We start from the raw sequence: 19,430 nt of genomic DNA on the forward strand, positions 1-19,430 counted from the left end.
CCCTTTCTCTACTTGCTGTTTTTCCTCTTCTGCTCCCTGTGACATAGGTTGGTCTGCCATCACACTCAGGACAGGTAACAAGAGACTACACACTAATCCCAAAGAGCCACTAAAAAAATAAACCCCATTTCAATATGAAGGGAGATAGAAAAAATGTGGGTAAATATTTATATTTTTAACATTGTATTTCACAGACATGGAGCATGTATTTCATTGGGTCAATAATATTTGGGTGTTAAGGAAAGAACATGCTGTTGATCTGGCTTGTAGAATTTAAAGAAAATTTCTGGAATCACATTCTGATGAACTCTTCATTCCCCCCAATAGCCCTGACCTAACATAATTATCCCCAAAGGAGCAGCAGTGCCCAGCGTTGTGCTGGAGCTGGCTTGTACCAGCTGATAAAAGCCTAGTGTTCATTTTTCAGGAATTGTGCAAACTAGTCCATGTCACATTGGTACCATGAAAATATTTACACCACAGAAAAGTGGCAGATGCTACAAATCAGGACACATCTTCCCCATTCCTTCCTGAGGGAGCCAACTATCACACACTTACCTGCACATCACAGCAGTGCCTGCCTGAGCCCTTTGCCTGCCCACGTGCCTCTTCCAGTCCCTGGCATTGTCTGGGTGAACAGCAGGTTGTCCAGGTAAATATCTGAATCTGGTTGGCTGGGAAGTGCTTCTTCTTGTACTTTCTCCATCGTGGCCCACATCCCATTTACCAGTATGGTATGAAGGCGTTTTCTTCTGCTAGCAGGTCTGTTTTTGCATTCGAAAAGGATGTGTCTGGTCAGCCTTCCGCATTTGGAAATACATATTTCATGAGATAAATAAAACAATATTTGCAACTGGCACTCTTTTCCTTTCAGAATATTTGAATATTTTGGAGCAAGTATCTCGCCATTTTGCTGAGAGGGAAAGAAAGTCAGCCTGATTCTTGGCTTAGATGGGAATGCGGACACTCACAATGGATGGGCAGGTTGAATACCCTCCCTTTGTTGGTCTGTTGTTTAGATTCCACATACAAGTGAAATCATACGGTTTTTGTCTTTCTCTGATTTATTTCACTGAAGTCAATCCATGTTGCTGCCCCTCTCTGACCTGCTAGCAGCTTTCTAACCAAGCAGAATATCGCCATGTGAGTGCCAAGTTTACAATGGGCGAGAACATATGTTACTCACTAACCGCATGCCAGTCCCACAAATTCTCAAGCAGAATTTACGTGTGTTTTCAAATTGTTTTCTGAATCAATAGGACATATTTTCTTCTGATCCAGAAACATTTGAATTTAGGAAATGTAGCTGAATTAAACATTTCTTTTTTAAATAGAGTGGCTTCTTCATGCCTATGCAAACAGAACACTTTTTCAGGAAAATGATCTGATTGGACAAAACCCTAAATTTTGTTTTAAGATCCCATTTTATTTATTTATTTTTTTATTTTGAAACAAGTTACAAAACAGAATGGAGTTCCCGTATATCCTTTCATTCAGTTTCTCCTAATATTAACATCTTTTATAACCATGGCATAGTTAACAAAACCAGAAAATTAAGACAATGGTATTATTGAGACAATAATATTAGCTGAACTAAACATTGTGTTAGAATTTCATTAGGTTTCTCACTAATGTCCTTTCTCTATTCCAGGATCTTACATAGCATCTAGTTGTCATGCTTCCTTAGTCTCTCAATTGTGCTAATTCATTAGTCTTTCCTTGCCTTTCATGACCTTGACACTCTTGAAGAGTATTGGTCAGTTATTTTGTAGAATACCCTCATTTTGAGTTCATCTAATTTTTCCCCTTATAATCAGATTGAAGTTAGCCATTTGGGGCATAAATACCACAGAAGTGATGTTTTCTCCTTTTTTGTGTCAAGGTACATGATGTTAATAAGTCTTGTCACTGGTGATGCTGACCTTGATCACTTGGTTAAGACCATGAATGCCAAGTTTCTTCACTGTAAACTTACTATTTCTCCCTTCATAATTAATAAACATCTTAGTGGGGAAAAATAACTCTTGTTTCATTTTGTTTTCTATTAAGTGAGATAGAAATCTTCCCTTTCCTTGTCTTCTGCATCTTATCAATGTTCAATTGATCAATCAGTAACCTTAGGACAACCAGAATATTCAGTTATTATTTGGGAAGTTTTGATAAGTCAGGACACAGGCAATGGATGATATGTAAAAATTAGGGGCAAAGTCATTCAAAGGTATACCTTCAGAGCATCTGGGAAGAAATCTAGAAATTGAGAAGAAAAGCTTTGTTTCTATAGCAGTGCCTAACCAATTTGAGCATTAATTTTTTTAGTATAAAACAGAGACAAAAATGTCCTTCACAGGGATATGGTGAAAATTAACATCAGACACTGCCTCGACATTTCCCAGCCCAGCACAAAATCAGTCACATCGCACAGCAATTCTCATTATTTTAGGAAGGCCTGTGCTCAGACCCCCCTCCCTACGTCTGCTGTGCGTGAGACTCTTTGCCTCTGTGGCCTCTGTCCAGTTCACAGTAAACCACCCAGAGGAAATTGTTGCCTGCCTCCGCAACAGGCAGCCCTAATTCAAACTCGTTTTAAATTCACGGTGGTGAAAAATGGGTTTGCATCCTACTGTGAATTTAAATACTTACAACCCAGGAATAAACGGATCGCATGGCTCATTTATCTCACAGCCATTAATTAATGGTGGTTAATTGTAGTTATGAGCTGTTGAATTCTAGGCTCTTGCACCCATACATTTTCTTTAATGTATGCAGGAAACTGTGGAGGCAGTCCGTTAGGGACTGAAAGGAAGACTCCCAGAGGCAAAGGCTCACAGCGCTGCACGAATCCCTTGTCTTTTCAAAGAGGGCCTGTGCTGCAAGGCCCTCCCAGGCTGCCCAGCACTTGGGGCTGGGGCGCCTCAAGTGGGAAGTAAATACATTTGTAAAAAAGAGCAAAGACTTGAAAAAACCTGGCAGCTTAAAAGGGAGATTGTGATGTCATGTAGAGTTAGGTCTTTGGTTAAAATGAAAATTATGCTTTTGAGTATTTCCCATGGACTGTCTAGTGAGGAGGCTCCTGGGCCTGGGGGTGGGGCACAGCTTGGAGCAGATGAATTTGGACTTTTCTGAAGGGAGAAGCTCTCAGGACCATATCTTAGACTCTTTCAAGTGACACTTCTGGAGACATCTCTGGCCTCACAGCTCAATAGCTACCACTGGGTTTAGGGATGTGATAGGCAGAATTCTAAGGTGGTATGATTCCTACCTCTCCTCCCAGTGTGAAGGCCCTGTATGCTACCCTCCCCATGACTGTGGTGGGTCTGACCTAATCAGGTGAGTCCTTTTAAAAAGGGTATAGAATTTAGAAACAAAATCAGAGTGATCTGAAGATGCAGCACATGATCTCTTTGTTGGCCTGGAAGGAGCAAACGGCCAAATTATGGAGGAAGCCATGTGTCAAGGATCCGTGAGTGGCCTCTAGGAGCTGAAGGTTTCTCTGGTTGGCAGCTAGCAAGGCGATGGGGACCTCGGCACTACAATTACAAGGAAGTGGACAACCTCAGGGAGCTTGGAATTGAACTCCTTCCAGTTGAATCTCCAGATAAGGGTGCAGCTGGCCAACACTCTGATTTCCAGCCTTGTGAGCCCTGAACATATGACTCAGAGAAAGTGTGCTAGACTCGTGATCCATGGAAACTATGAGCTAATGAGTTGGTGTTTTTCTAAGCCACTGACTTTGTGGTAATTTGTTATATAGCAATGAATAATAAATTTGGGAATTTATGCCGTTCCCTCATCTTATCTGGATTATTATCACAGCCTTTATCTTTTTCTTTTAAAGTCTTTCCTCCTCCATAGCACAGAGCACGTGCTGATGGATCCATCTTCTGAAAACCTTGAAGTATGTTATCTCATGCTCTAACATGGTCATCGGCTTTGCAATGCCTACAACATAAAGGGTGCCCTTATTAATCTGACCCTGGCCCCACAGTGACCTATGAGCCTGGTTTCACACTGAATCTGCTCACTTACCCTAAAGGAATTGCTCATTGCTGCCTCCCAGAATTTCTACCCACACTGTGCCTTTGTCCAGGCTGCGTCTTAGCTGAGTGCATTGATTCCCAAGGCCATGTCCATGTTCTCGTTCAAGTTCCAGCTTCCCCTGGGCTGACTTGCACGCCACTCCTCCTTGGACTCTCCCAGCACCGCACATTGTACCTCCAAATGTCAGGATTCTTAGTCCGTGAGTCCTTGAGGAGCTGCCATGCAGGAAGCTCTGTGAATAAATGATGAATGGTTGATGGACTGTGCTCTGCCCTCAAGATGACCACAGTTCCTATTCTCTTGGCACCTGCTGTTAGTTCTTTGAGAAGCTCAAAATTTCAATTCTTCCACTGTGTAAAAGCTCATTTCTGCCTCCGGGACTTTGCAGTTTCAATTCCTTTTGTGCAGAATGTTCTTACCTTAGATCCTCACATGACTGGTGCCTTCTCATTACCTAGAACTCAGCCTAAATATTGTTCCCCCAGGAGGCCTTCTCTGGGCACTCCACTGAAGGCACACCTCTCCTCTCCCATTTCTCTCTCCAACTGTCCTGTTTTATTAACTTCAAAGCATTGGCCGTTGTCTGAAATTGTCTCATTTATTGATGTGTGGCTTGTTCATTTCCTCTCTCCTCTTGAAGGTCAGGAACCTTCTTGTCAAGCTCATTGTTTTATTTACGGGATCTGGCATGTTGTAAGTTCTCATTCAACAATTGTTGAGTGAAGGAATCCCAAAACATGTCCCATAGCTAACATTCTTGGGAGGCCTCCCCTGAGCTGATCAAATTTCTCCCAGTGCTTTTCTTGTCTGAACTCAGTTTGCAATTCTTCATCCTGATCCCTGATAGTGATCCCCCCAACTCTCAAAGACACACATTTGTTGAAAGATAATGTAGCACAGTTAACAATTTAATAAGGATATTTATAATGTAATTATTTGTTGCATAGTTCATATAATTTGCATCCATGTGGACATTGTAGTAGACTTGATAGTAAAGGCCTTGCCCCTGAGTGACTAGGTGCTATGGGGGATGTCAAAGTACCAGCTGAAAATTCCTACCCAAATTCTGACCCCACCCTGGCTAGGTCTTCCTAATGAGTGCGCTTCTTCTTGCTCAGACCGAGTGAGCACCCACCTCCCCAGAGCAGGAGCAGCATCTTGCTAGACGTGAGACTAATTGTTTCTAGATTGAGTATTTCCCTGGGACAGCAGCCCAGCCGGTGTTCCCTGAATTAACATACTCACTGAAGGATTGAAGATGGTGATTAGGCCCGACAGCATCAGTTTCGGTGGGACAGTCGCAGCCCCCATGAGCTGCATGGGATGGCGAGGAGATTTATTTGTGTGGAATGGAGACATATGGCCAGAATCATCCGCTCCCTTTCCTCTGTAATTAAAACATCTGGAGGCACCAAAGGGCTGGGAAATGAGAAGAGAGTGGTGAACATAGATTCCTGCCTGACTCTGAATAATCCAGCTGTGGGGCTGTGACATCAGAGGGTACAGGCCACCTGGCCTGGGCGGTGCAGGAATGACCATCATCCCAAAGGCCCATTGGCTTGTAAATATGACTTTGGGCATAAGCTCTGTAAGTGCTCTGTAATAAGTTTTTTTTCCTGAGGATGTTTTTTAGAGTGTTTAAAAAAAAAAATAAAAAGGGCCAAATGATAGGGAAAATGTGCCTGCCTAAAATAAGCTCGATTTGTAAATTGTCTTTGGGAAGTCAGCTTTAAGTTGGTAGCATTTTCTCTATCTGGTCCTATAAAGCCCTGCCTGTCTCCTTCAAAACAATTGCTTCCCAACCCAGCTAAGTGTCTAACGTACCTTAGGAGAGAACCTGCCCGTTCATATAACAGAGGCTCACATCCAGGAATCCTGGGGATAGTCTGAAGACATGCTCAGATGAAGCCAAAAGCCGTACAATCAACACTGAGCCGCAATTTGTCCCCAAGATTTAATTAAGACCAATCCAGTTCCTGACTAAAGAATCTGACAGTCATCCAGGCATAAATATTTATGCCTGATAGGCTCTCTCCTTAACAGCAAAACAATCTGCAGGGACAACATTAGATATATGACTACATTCATGCTGAAGACTCCATTATCACTACTAATAATAACTTAACAGTTTCAGCATGGGTCGCGATGAGATGTATGCAAATGCAGGGTTCGTCTGTCAGAAGCACTTGGAAGTGGCCCGGTGGGTCTGTCACATGCCTTGGTTGCAGCCAGTGAGACCTCATTTCACATCCAACGGGGCCGTGTACTCATTTGCTGGTATGATGCTCCCTGCTCACGTATCACCTTTCCCTCAAAGATCACAAATCAGCTTGGCAGCCTCTGCCAGTGCATCCATGAAGCCCAAACATCTGGATGAGAAGTGAAAAATCTCATCTTTCAGCAAGTCAGCCAGCCAGACATTTTTCACTTTCTATTTGTTTAGTGCCTACTGTCTTAGATGGGATGTTTCACCTACATGGTGTCAAACATGCAGATGAAATATGGATTCCTTTTCATCATTCATCCAGGAATTTGGGTACTGAGAAAACACAACATTTCTTCTAACATCTGCGACATCTGGGATTAGTTTACACGTTTCGGTTTTCTTGTGGGCGCTTTGGCTTGGAATCGGGCTAAGCTCGTGCCAGAAGGTTGGCGATGTCTGGTTTGTGTCCCTGTGTTCCTAGCCTCCAAGATTTCTGAAGGTATAGGTAATGAGGGTCATGCATCATTTTTCTAAATTATAAAGGTTATTTTCCAAACTCTAAAGTTTAAATCTAATTTGGGATTTACCGATAAATGATGTTGTGAGCATGAATAGCTTACTGCTGTACCCATAGTCCTACTACTTACCAACAGGATGTACCGACAGATTTTATGTCAGCCATGGGAAGTAGGGGAGGGTGCCATTTATATGTCAGAATTATCAAAGAGTTCCTGCCAGATATAATTCAGAGGAGAATGGATTTCTGGATGAACCTACCCAAGCAATTGCCTCCCACATGTAAAGCAGGAGTTTGGCTAAGCAGCACCTGCAAAAGAAATGGGTAGAATGACATTATCAATTGACAAAAGATGATTGGAAAGAAAGACTGTGGATGTTTTGGGAGGCACATCCGGGCTCCACCAATCACCCTGGGTCTTCATGCCAGGCACTATAAGCTAATTATTGGCAAGGAGGCTGGACAAAAAATATTTTTCCTGCCAGTGCTAACTCCCAGCTGTGTGACTGTGCCCATCAAAGAGGGTGGGCATTGTGTCATGAACTTTTGGGCATTTCCAAGTAAATGAGGGGAACTACTGGACCTAATGGTCAGATGATGAATTTTGTCTAACTTGGGCCCCATTGCTCCTTGTACCAGACTACTGGATTTCTGAACTGGCAATATTAAAGAACAGTAAATCTAAACTGCTCTCTATTTGAAAGAGCCAGATAGGGTTCTACACCATCTGCCAAAACCTGTGTCAGCTCCAATTCCGGTTCTCAGGATGAGCAAAGAGAGAAAATTCTTCAATCACTTTAGAGAGAATAGAGCATGTCAAAAGGAGGGGATTTATTAGAATAATTAGAGCAAACATCTCTGTGTTAAAAAGTCATTATAAGAAAAGCAAGAAGTTGCATCTTCAACAATATTTCAGAGGATATGGCATCTGAAAAGTGAGAGAAATCAGGAAACAATGTAAGGCCAGTACAGAAAGGAGGCAGGTGAAACACAAGATTGCTGAATTTAAAACTACAGTTGAGTCACTAGCTAGCCCATTCGATACTCAGAGCATTGGCCAGTAGGTAATTCTGCAATGGGGACAATGCTCTATAGGGCCAGAAAATTTTTGATGTAAGGGCCAGATAGTAAATATTTTTGTCTTTGAGGGCCATATACAGTGCCTTGAATATTTTTATATTTTTTCATTTGCTTTACAAACTTTTAAAATGTTTCAAAAACATTATTAGCCCATGAGATGTACAAAAGTGGTCCATGCATATTACTTTGCATCTACTAGAATGGTTATAACTGAGGAAAATAATGAGTGTTGGTGGGGATGTGGAAACACTGGAACTTTCATGCACTGCTGGTGGGAATGCAGAAGGGTGTGGCCTCTGTGGAAAGGGTTTGGCTGTTCCTCAGAACTTAAACATAGAATGATCCTATTACCCGGCAATTCCACTCCTAGGTATATACCCCTGAAAACTGAAAAAGAGGACAGATCCAGGAGGAATCCTGAAAGGATGGAAAGGGAAGACAGAGAGACAAAATCAAGGAAGAGAAGAAAAAAAATTTTAAAATATGAAGAAATGGATCAACTCATTATGCTAGTATTATAAAAAAACATATACACAATAAAAAGATAGCAATGCTGAGGCATAGCCTGATTAAATCATTTTGAATTTGAAAGTTAACATACATTTTGCTACAAACATCCACCCATGGATATAAATTAGTTATTTGGAAAGAAGCAAACACCACAATGATTTCAGATCTTTCGGCGACTCTAAATGCTTTAGACAATGGCTATAAAGTTTTGAGGAAGAAATACTTAGATTTAACAATTCCTTACTTAGCTAAGATGGATGTGATGTGTCTGTTCAAGAGCAACAGAAATTCATTTCCAGAATGACAGATGCTCAGAACGTTGCCATTTACTTAAAAGGAAAACTTCTCTTATAAGTGATCTGGTAGAGAAGACTCTACATCAGCAAATACACCAGCAAACGAACAAACAAACAAACAAACAAACAAACGTGAGTGGGAAATCATGGTATTAAAGAACTGGAAGAAAACAACTAAAACTATATAAATAATTCCTATTACTATGGTTATAATATCATGTACCTGTAAAAATAAACACAGAAATAACATAAAACATTTATGTTAGCAATCTAAAAATTTTAGATACATCAATCAAATTTGGATATAAGTGAGAATATAGCTACAGTTTTTACATAATGGATCCTTAGTAAATTATCGTTGCTATCATAATTACTTGATTATCATTACTAGAAAACTGAAGAGAAGTTGATGACCATCACAGGGATGGAAGATCAGAAGTTGAGAGGACGCTTGACGCTTTTCCTCTCTGAGGCAAGAGTGTTGGGAGATGGGAGAATAAAATGCAGAGCACAGTAGAGAAGGGATAAGCTGAAGGGGAAGTGCACCTTGCCTGTCCTGTCTGGAGTGAGGCTGTCAATAGGTATCTAGGTGCCCCTCCTGAACACTGGTTTGCAGTTCTTCAGACTCCTGCTTCTCACTTTCCTCTTCTCCTACCTTTTGGAGGTCTGATGCTCATATTTTCATAAAGTTTCTCATCTGCCCTCAAGGCTGTTTCTCTCCGTGCCCCACCTACATCCATATTCTTCCCTCAGTTCTTATGGAACCCTGAAGCCCCATCCATCTGGTTTTATTTGTTCATTTCCCTAAAATTTAACCCAAAGATGTTGAGTAAGTATGTCCCATGGAGCTCTCAAAAGAGACATCACACTCTCTTCTCGAGGCTCAATGTTGCTGTTGTCTATTTAAACAGCTGCCAGAGCCACTGCCCCAGAAGTGAAGGATCTTAGAAAATGAAAAGCAGGAACTTCCATTCTTAGATTTAAGATTTTATCACTGCACACTATATGCCAAGTACCCTGCTGGGAAGCAGAGATATGGAGATGAGATGAAGTAACCACATGACCTGCTCTCAGAAAGCTTGCATTCTACTGGGAGAAACAGACATAAAATTAACAAACCGATTAATACATAAAGCAACTTAAGATTGCAAAGCACATAAAAGGCTGAAAGAGAGAATAAAAGGGATCAGGGCTGCAATCTGCTCTCCTTACATAGATGGTGGTTGTAAGAGATGGGCCGGGTGCAAATACTACTTTTCAGATCTTCAGACCAGAGAAAAGTTGGGAAACACTAGGTTGATGACCTCTAGAATTTTAAAGAAAAATAAAGCTTTTCTTTTGGAATAAGTTGAGATTTACAGAAAAGTAGCAAAAACAAAGTGCAGAGCGTTCCTGTGTGCCCTTGACCCCACATTTGACATAACCATGGCACTTTTGTCTAAACAAGGAAACTAGCATTGGTGCATTACTAAGAACTAAACTGCCCACTTTATTTGGATTTCACCAGATTTTCACCTATTAACCATTTTTTTTTCTGTTCCAAGATCCAGTTAGGGATGCCACATTGCATTTAGTCTAGCATCTTTTGGATCCTTAAGCATCCATGCCTCCATGAATGTATTTAGCACACAGATGTAAAAGCAGACACAGAGGAACTTGGGCTGGCCCAACTAGTGCGCATACACCTATGCGCAGAGGATCAAAGAGATTCTCAGGAAGCTGGGTGTCGTCACTGCCCCCGCCACCCAAGTCAGCCACATCTTCAGTTTTCAATTCATCTCCCATGAGCACCTGGGACAGATCCCGCATTCCCACAGAAACCTCTCTCCAAATTAAATTCTTTTAGCAAAAACAGACCTGGACTGCAGCATTTATAAATTACCTATGAGGGCCTGTAAACATCAGATTGCTTTTTAAAAATTTAATTGCCCTTTTAAATTTTTAATTCGGAGACAGGGCTGGGATTGGTGGTGGGGGTCACGCAGGAGGTATGCCGGCCGCCTCCAGAACGGTTTCCTGTCCATCAAATGGACAGCCCGCCCAGAAAGATTAACCCAGATTCCCCCAAAGAAATCTGTGTCAAGTTGATGCTGAGTCGGTCTGGCATCTGAGGAGAATCTTGACATGACGGGATTAACCCTCTCACTGCCCCGGGGCCCAGGGAGAAAAGCTTTCAAAGTTTCCTCATGCATATAGCTCAGCGGAAGGCCAAACAGCGCTGAGTTCTGTGCACCAGGAGTGGGGCCCGGGAGGAAGTCAGGATGAGCGATGAGGAGGTGCTGTTATTCAAGGGATTTCCCACCTGATTGCACTGGATTTGTCACTGACGTTTTATCACACTGTATGCTTGCTGGGAATTGCCATAGAGGAGAGCGCCTGCTGACATTGCAACGCACAGCAGCCGGCTCCGACACACCTGCCGCCAGGTGGGTAATCCAGGTTCCAGATCCTGGCCCACAAGGAGACTTTTATTTAATGCTAAGGAACCTCTTTCCCTCCTGGGCTTCCGAATCTAGATTCATGCTCCTGGGGCCATTCTCACTCCGATGAGTGGCCTCCTCTCCTGATTCTTACAGAACACTAAGAACTTCCTCTAGTTCTTTTTTTTTTTTTTGAGCCATAAAAATATTTATATTCCTTAATTCCACTATTTGTACTTCAATATTATTTTATGCTAGAATCCCAGTATACGGGTTCATGCACTGGTGGGGTCCCTCGGCCTGGCCTGCAGCCTCTTGCAATCCAGGACCCCTCAGGGTAAGTCAGAGAGCCGGTTTCCCACGATCCTCGCAGGCCAGGCTGAGAGACCCCACAGATTTATGCACCGGACCTCTAGTATGCATATAAGATCTTTGGTTAATCTCTTCCTGCCCGCCCCCTCTTCCCTTCCCTCTGAGATTCATCAGTCTGTTCCATGTTTCCGTGCCTGTGTGTTGAGCATCTGCCCCCTGGTGGTCAGTGCATGTCATAGCTACCAGTCGAACAGTCGAACAGTTGAAAGGTCGCTTAGGCTTTTATATGTATAGATTGGTTTTAGGTGTGCAGCATTAGGTGGTTAGACAATCATATGCTATACAAAGTATTCCCCCGATACTCCCAGTACCCAAGTCGCTTAGGCTTTTATATGTATAGATTAGTTTTAGGTGTGCAGCATTAGGTGGTTAGACAATCATGCTATACAAAGTATTCCCCCGATACTCCCAGTACCCACCTGGCACTGTACATACTTATTACAACAATTTACATCCCTGTGATTGTTTTGTAACTACCAATTTGTACTTCTTAATCTCTTCACCTTTTTTATTCAGTCCCCCAACTCCCTTTCCCTCTGGCAACCATCAGTCTGGTCTCTGTATCTGAGTTTTAAGAGCTTCTTCTGGTTTTTAATTGTTAAGCGACTCCTTCTTCTCCACACCACATGGGTTAGCTTATGTTCTTAGGGCTTCTCTAGAAGCAAACTTAAGGATACCAACTGCTGGTGACTAAACAGAGGCTTAGGAAGAGGGAGATTTGAGACAGAGAAGATAGCCTAGGGCCATGAACTCTGGCTTTTGACTGTTGAACCAAAGTTCTCACATCACTCTTTGTACACTGAGCTAGGTATCAGAGGCCCAGGATGAGGCCCCAGAACTCAGCCAGGAAAAGCAGCTCTAAGACTGAGTTCTTATGGTGCCAGGACAAACGCAGGCCTGGCTCTGGCCACTTCATTGAGCTTTATTTGTTTGTTCAAGTCAGATGTATGGTTTGTGCAGACTCGAAGGCCTCCAGCCACTTCCTCATTTGTCAGTCTACATGTGGGATAAAATCTCTCTGCCAGTTTCTGCGAAGCAAAGAGTGGATGGTGAAGTCAGTTTTGAGCTGAACATCAGGCTTTAAGAAAAACCTGGCATCTTCATCTGTCACCGCAATTATGATTGGCACTTTAGGAATTTACTATGACATAACTATTAAAGGATTTCCCATGAAAAACAGCATCCAGATTGCCCTGGGTTTCCAACTAGGTACCTCTGGGTCATATCTGGGTCCTGGATATGTTTGTTTGGCCACACAGAGTGAACATAAGTAGCTTTAGATGGCAACATACTTCCCAGTCTCCACCTCTCTCCATGTCTTAGGCCCAATCTGCCTCCTATATTTGCCTCACATTTAGAGGATTACATAGTGACTCCCCAAAAGATATGTCCAAGTCCTAACCTATGGAACCTATGTATGTAATCTTATTTGGAAAATGGGTCTTTGCAGATGTAATTAAATTAAGGATCTCAAGATAAGATCATCCTGGATCTAGCGTAGGCCCAAACTCCAATGGCAGGTGTTCTTAGAAGAAAAAGGCACAGGGAGATTTGAAACAAAGACACCCACAGAGAACAAGGCCCAATGAAGATGGAGACAGAGATTGGAGTGAGGCAAGAAAGGCCTGGGGCCACCAGAAGTTGGCAGAGAGAAGGAAGGAATCTCTGCTGGACCCTCAGGAGGAAGGGAGGCCCTGCTGACACGTGGATTGTGAATTTCTGGCCTCCAGGACTGTTAGAGAATGAATTACTGTTGTTTTAAGTCACCAAGTTTGTATTAAGTATATGGCAGCCACAGGAAACTAGTACACCCTTCTAGTCAAAACACATCTCTGTTTTTGTTTGCTTTTTAGTCTCTCTGTGTTTGTAGATGTGTATGTGTGTATATGTGTCTCTGTATGTATGATTTATGTGAGTTTGTGTTTAAGGGCCTTTGAGACTCACTCAGCTGCTGGGCTTTATTCTCCCATACTCATATCATTCTTCTCTGGCTGTTTATTCTGGCCTTTTCTAAATCCTTATGGTATCTATAATTTTTGTCCATCTAGTACCTCTTCTCCCTTCTTCTGGTGACAGAAACCACCAATAATAGGGGACAAATTATAGCCCTCCATGCTCCCATCCATTGTGACCAGTTCAAAGAGAATATGTGATTTATCATCGCAGTCATTGCCTGGAAATTTCTAGCTAGAATTGACAGGAGAAAACTTTTTTTGTCTAGTGATGGAACAGTTGTTTTGTGAGGGTTGAGATCCTCCCCATCAGATAAAGGAGCCTATCTATGCAGGCGGCAAAGCAAGAGGTGATATGAGGAGAGATGCAGACACGAGTGAAAGGAAAAGGTAATATTTTGTTGTTGTTATGCTAGTTCAAATCAGGTTTCTCCAGTTATGTGTAACTGAAAACTCCTTGAATGATATATCCCTCTCCTTCACCTTCATCCCTAAATATCTGGGCACTCCAGGTTTTCTTCTAAGGCCCCTGTTTTTCTCAATTGGAGAAATTGAGAGGATATTGGATAATTTTGCTCTGGATCTCACCTCTGAGCTTCAAACACACACACACACATCTGCCTACTGGATGCCCCATTCTAACCAAACATGAGCAAATCTGAACTTGCCTCCTCCCCTCTCCATTTTCTGTGGTTGCCTACAATAGCACCATAAGCTACATCTTTGTTCAGTTACTTAGTTTCAATTCTTTTACCACATCTTTACCCACATCCAGTCACCTCCACTTACCTAATACATTTTAAATTATCTTTCAAAATTCAACTCAAAATGTATCTACTTCCAGAACTTTCCACAGAACACTTATTTCATTCTACCATTTGGATGTAAGTGCTCTTCTGCTATGCCTTGATAGAACATGAGTATTCTATCTTAAATTTATGTAATTGGTTTTCTAAGGGGTCTCCCTTTAAGATCTAGGAAAGACTAGCAGAAGTCTCCATTTCTGAGAATTCCTGGAGGCATCATGTTCTTATGGCTACCTTTTGCTTGGAGTAATTAATTCAACCACAAAGATTTTTTGAATATCTACTACATGTTGCGTGCTCTGCTAGGGACTGGATGCAGTGGTGAGCAAAATTAAACATGGTTTTCATCCTCTGTGGTTTATTCTCTAGAGCATTGTAGACCACACAGAGATACACTATCCAGATTCCTCCACGGAAGGAGAGAAGTGTGGTCAGCAGAGAACATCCAGCTTAGCGTCTGCCTCAGCTACAGAGAGCTGCTTCACCCAAGGTCATGTCCTACCTAGGACTCCTGCCCCCAGACCAAGCACCATTTGTTCTGGAGCTCCCTGCAGGGTTGGTTGGCAGAGCCTTTCTGGGGCTGGGATCACGATTTAACTTCTTCCTCTGTCCAATGTTGCTTCCACCCCATCCTTCCACAGGTGTTGATGACTGTTCCCTAATAAATATCTTGTACCCAAAACTCCATCATAGCATCTGCTTCCACCTTGAACAATGGGCCAGAGAGCAAAGCAATGAATATATCAAGAAATGTGAAATTATGTCCTAACCAGTTTGGCTTAGTGGATAGAGTGCCCACCTGCGGACTGAAGGGTCAGGTCCCAAGTTCGATTCCGGTCAAGGGCATGTACCTTCCCTAACCAGATTGGCTCAGTGGATAGAGTGCCCACCTGCGGACTGAAGGGTCCCAAGTTCGATTCCGGTCAAGGGCATGTACCTTGATTGTGGGCACATCCCCAGTAGGAGGTGTGCAGGAAGCAGCTGATCGATGCTTCTCTCTCCCCGATGTTTCTAACTCTCTATCCCTCTCTCTTCCTCTCTGTAAAAAATCAATAAAATATATTTAAAAAAAGAAAAAAAGAAATGTGAAATTCTTCTTGTGGTAAGTGATTCAAAAGAAAGTTCACTGGATTCTGGTTCCCAGATATACACTTGGAAATTGTCTGTCTCCTACCTGGATGCTGGCCTAACCATGGGACTCAGCTCCTTTCTTTTGTTTGTGTACACCTTGACACTTAGGCACAGACAGGGCCACGCTTGTTTACGAAGCTCTGTATAAATTCGACACGTTTTTGCACAGAGAGGAGCTTCTCCTCCTCCTGTTTCTCCTCCTCCTCCTTCTTTTTATTATTTGAAAAAATGGAAGAGCTGTACAATGGAAAAGGCACCCAAATGGGTAAAATGGGAAATTAGATATCCTAGTTCTTTAAAAAGTCCTTCCAGCATTTCTTCCACCTGGGTTCAGCCTCCAACTATATCACAGGCATTCTTTGATTCTGTCATGTCAACACCGTGCATTATTATGCTGAGCAGAATCATTTTTTGCCTTTATTTTTCTTCCTCATCCCTTTAAAGTTTCATCTCCTCTTTTGGTTACACAGATGTATTCCTTTGAAGAAAACTCATTGAACCGTAGGCAAAAGATCTGTACATTTTTCTATATGGAAATTATAAGACCTCCATTAAAGAGAAACTGTCCCTTCAGGCCTATAGGAATAAGAAACAATTGTGCTATCTACTGTTATCCATACCACCCTTTGTTATACAGCTGTCTATTAAGGTTTCTGAGGTTACTCTTTGTTAGTTAGCATTTAATTACACTCGTTAGAAAGGTGGAATTGACCCCCCCACAGTTGTCTGATTGGTTTGGGGGTAAGGTGGGTTCATTTTTCTGGTAATATCTGTTTCCCATAGAGCATCTTTTATTGGACTGTGAGCTCCTTGAGTGTAGGAGTGTATACATGTGTCTATATCATCTATACCTTTTATCAACCCTGAACTAGGGAAGGTGTTCAGGAGGTACTGAGGACTAAAATAGATCAGTTAATAAATGAATGAAGGACTAAGTCCTAAAATCAAGTGTAAGACAATAGGCATTCATCTCTCACCTAAGAAAATGGGCATTCGTGACCTGAGAGAGGCCTTCCATGTCGGCCCAATGTTGAGAGCCAGGCTTCTTCCATCTTGGGTCTCAGAGATCTCTGCATTCTGCCAGTGGAAGAGGATCATTTGTGAGATGTGGCCAGGACTAAAGAAGGTACACATTGCCTCTGCTCACATTCTAATAGCTATCCCTCAATCACATGACCACACTTGACAGAAAGGCAAACTGGGGGTGTAGTCTAGTCCTTTGCTGAGAAAGAAGAAAAAACAGATTAGGTAATCAGCTAACAATTTCTGCCACAGAAGAAAATGTTGCCCAAAATAGGCAACTTAAGTTAGAGCAGAGGCAACAACAATAGTGACAGAATAGGAAAGGTTAAAAAGAGTTGAAGCCCTGTCACGCCCACCAGGAATTCCTGGGAAATGTCACTTATGACTCCCAGAAGTCCTTGTGGGAGGTTTTGAAGGACTTTAATGGCCCATCAAATAGGGGCAGGGTGCATAACTGCATTTACAATGAACAAATGCAGTCTCAACATTTTCTATATGTCATGGATTAGGTTATCCAAAACAGATGGTAAGATAGCTTGGTGCGAGGGATATTGATAAAGAACCAATATCCATGGAAAGGAAGGGAACAGGATTGGACAAATGGAAGGCTTGAACTGTAATGCACCCACAAAGCCTTGGTCAATTCCACACGTACTTTGGGAGTATATGTGGCCCATCAGAGTTGTCCCATGGTGATTGTACATCCTATAATCATTCACTGGCTGTGAGCTGCTCCAGGAAGAATGTGCTCTTTTGGGGGCACTTCTGCAGCTAAGACAAACCCTAAAGTGTCCCAATATTTGGGGCGATGAGTCCTTCCTTGCAGGGAAGTCTGGGGGCTCATCTTCATGTCCCCTCACTATGATTTTGGTTCATTGCTCTACTTTCTAGAGTAACAAAACATATCTCCTCCATGTTCCTGAGGACCGACCCTTGGGTATTTATAAACAATCAGCTTGCCCACTCCATTTCATTCACAACAACTCACGGAAGCCATGCGTTTAGTTTTAACATGTACAGGTATCTCACCTGGTCCTCATGGAAGGTTTCTGGATCTCTCATGTACTGTTTACCATCATTACATGGGACTTTGGTGTTGAGGGTTTGGATAGGTCCAACTGGGCATATGGTCAGTGTCCCTTTCTCTCTAAGCCCGATGACAGTGCCCTTTTGATGGGACTAAAGCACCGTGATGACCTTGACCTTTAAAATTAGGCTGACACAGAGCACATTAAGTATAAGTTCCCTCTTCCCCTGCCTTTATTTATCATTTACATGTTGAACTTCTCAGCTGGCAAAGGATAAAATCGTTGATAGCAAATGAATTAGATATCAATTAATTTCTAAAGCAAACCTAATGGGCATTTAAGAAGAGAATTTAATGTCTCATTTACTCTCTATAGCTATCTTGTTAAATGCCAATTAAGTATCTAAATATTTCCTACAAGCTTAATGAATTATAATAAGTAATAAGTGATTACCACTTTTTCCCTAAGATCTTGGCTCTCTCGACTTCTGGTGCAATGATAGTAGATTTTTTCTTGTCCTGCTTATGATACTTAAACCTTCTTAATGAGCTTAAGTTACCTTACTTAGCAAAAAAGAACAAAATTTATAGTCAATTCTAAACATAAAAATAATATTGAAATGCATACAGCTCTAGAGAACATGTAAGGAATGAGGATTTTTACTTGACAATTAAGCAAGCACTAATTAAAATGTTACCTAGAATAAATGCCTAATGTTTTACGTTTTTAGTACCTTAACATGTCCCATCCTTTTTTCTGCAAATCATTCTAAATACCAAGGTGGATGTGAATTAATAGACACAAAACATGAGCTTCTGGGGCCTGGCCTGGGGTCTAGCCCTTCAAGGTTCTCTCTGACACTCTGGGGAGATAGGGAAGACTCCAAGTTTGCTCAGCCAGACTTTGCTCTATGATACTGCCGGACAGTGCCCTGTGGGGCTGGGGATGACTTTCAGCAGATACTCAGTTGACTGGGTTCGTGGACTGCCATTCCACTGGTCCTCGGTAGGGGGTGCAGAGAGCAAAGATGCAGTCTGGAAGTTAGGTTTGTGGGGATAGTAAGGATAGGTGAGGGCTCTGATCTGAGCAGAATGGAGCTCTGAGCAGCCATCTTTGGCACATCATAAATTGTGAATACATGTCATTCAGATCAGGCCCAAGTGGAAGTGGCACTTGGACCCAAGGTGGCTTTCCTGGACCCAAGGTCAAGGGATCAAATAGTCCTGAGTCTGAGGCCCAACTTGTCACATACTTGTCCTGTGAGCTTAGGCAAGCCATAGTCTCTGAGTCTCGGTTTTCTTATTTGTAATATAGGGATACTATCTCTCCCAGGGGTTTCTTAGGAAGACTAAAAAAGAGAATTTATTTAAAGCATGCAAGATGATGCTTGCCAAGTGGCACACATTCAGTAAGTGCCATTGTTATTAGGGTAAATGATAATGTTCATTAAAATACAAATGGTGGCAAGGTCGCCTTATTTCTGTTTCTCAGAATGTGGCAGGTTTGAGGACTGATGGAAGTCAGTGTAGTCATAATTGTCCTGAAGCTTGTATAACTCCCATGAAAAGGGCGTGTGTGCCTTTCCCAAGGACAGGGATGCTGAGGACAGCATTCACATCCTGACCCTGAAAGAGAAAGCTCATTCTGTTCCTCAGAAAGTGCAGGGAACATGTAGTAACACTGCACGTGACAATCCTTACTTCTCCAACATCCTGGTCAGGAAGTGCAGGGAACCGGAAGTAACTGGGCATGACAATCCTTACTTCTCCAACACCCTGGTCAGGAAGTACTTTGCTCCAAATATACTGCAAGGCCAGGAAGGGTTCCCTCAATGGGGCCCTGGGGTGCAAGTCCAACCTCATTCTCAAGGACAGCCCTGTTACTCTGTGAGGCCATGCAACCCTACCCCACACAATTACTGTTTCTTATACAAACAATTTGAGGCATTCTGATGACAAATACTAAGCAACCATTCAAGTCACATTTTTGAAAAATATTTTTATTACAGGAAAATGCTCATGATGTAGCATTAAAAAAAGGGGAAAAAAATC

The sequence above is a fragment of the Myotis brandtii genome, unplaced genomic scaffold, assembly GCF_000412655.1.
Source record: "Myotis brandtii unplaced genomic scaffold, ASM41265v1 scaffold248, whole genome shotgun sequence".
Taxonomy (NCBI): domain Eukaryota; kingdom Metazoa; phylum Chordata; class Mammalia; order Chiroptera; family Vespertilionidae; genus Myotis; species Myotis brandtii.